The sequence below is a fragment of the Staurois parvus genome, unplaced genomic scaffold (assembly GCF_062004578.1).
Source record: "Staurois parvus isolate SC_StPar_1 unplaced genomic scaffold, SC_StPar_1.0 ptg001480l, whole genome shotgun sequence".
In the NCBI taxonomy this organism is placed as follows: Eukaryota; Metazoa; Chordata; class Amphibia; order Anura; family Ranidae; genus Staurois; species Staurois parvus.
The window spans coordinates 515,363-516,696 of NW_028319276.1; positions in this window are offsets into that span (position 1 = coordinate 515,363).

A 1,334-nucleotide genomic window follows, 5' to 3' on the forward strand; every position below is an offset into this window, starting at 1 on the left:
TCCGCACAGCCACACCCCCTCCGAGTCACGTGACCCGCTTAGTGCTCAGAGTGTCTTCATTATCAGTGACACCGAGAAGAGGAATGTATGGGCGTGTCATCAGTGTGACCCCCCGATCCTAGGGGTACGGGACCGCCATCACCCCTCATCAGTGTGACCCCCCGATCCTAGGGGTACAGGACCTCCATCATCACCCCCATCAGTGTGACCCCCCGATCCTAGGGGTACAGGACCTCTATCACCCCCCCTCATCAGTGTGACCCCCCGATCCTAGGGGTACAGGACCTCCATCACCCCCCCTCATCAGTGTGACCCCCCGATCCCAGGGGTACAGACCCTCCATCATCACCCCCCATCAGTGTGACCCGCCGATCCTAGGGGTACGGGACCGCCATCACCCCTCATCAGTGTGACCCCCAATGTGACCCTCCGATCCCAGGGGTACAGACCCTCCATCACCCCCCCTCATCAGTATGACCCCCCGATCCCAGGGGTACAGACCCTCCATCACCCCCCCTCATCAGTGTGACCCCCGATCCCAGGGGTACAGACCCTCCATCACCCCCCCTCATCAGTGTGACCCCCCGATCCTAGGGGTGCAGGACCTCCATCACCCCCCCTAATCAGTGTGACCCCCCGATCCTAGGGGTACGGGACCGCCATCATCACCCCCATTGTTACCCCCATCAGTGTGACCCCCCCAATGTGACCCCCCGATCCTAGGGGTACAGACCCTCCATCACCCCCAATTGTTACCCCTCATCAGTGTGACCATTGAATGACCCCCACACTCCCCTGACCTAAATCCAATAGAACCCCTCTGGGATGTCATGTTTCGGTCCATCCGACGCCCCCAGGTTGCACCTCCAGTACTGACCTCAGGGAAACTGCTGCTTCAGGCTCCCTCCAGTACTGACCTCGGGGAAACTGCTGCTTCAGGCTCCCTCCAGTACTGACCTCGGGGAAACTGCTGCTTCAGGTTCCCTCCAGTACTGACCTAGGGGAAACCGCTGCTTCAGGCTCCCTCCAGTACTGACCTCGGGGAAACTGCTGCTTCAGGTTCCCTCCAGTACTGACCTAGGGGAAACCGCTGCTTCAGGCTCCCTCCAGTACTGACCATATGCAAAGGCTGCAGCGCCCGTCCCCACTTGTGTCCCCATCAGGAGATTTCCTGTTAGGACAGGAAGTGATGGAAAATCTATCCAATATGCAAAGACAAAAAAAAGAAAGCCTTTTCTGTCCGACTCCCCGTCCCGGTGACAACCTCTCCCTCTCTTCCTGTATGGGTGTCACAGGGACAGGAAGTGATTGGCTCACAAATCATGGCGAAGACT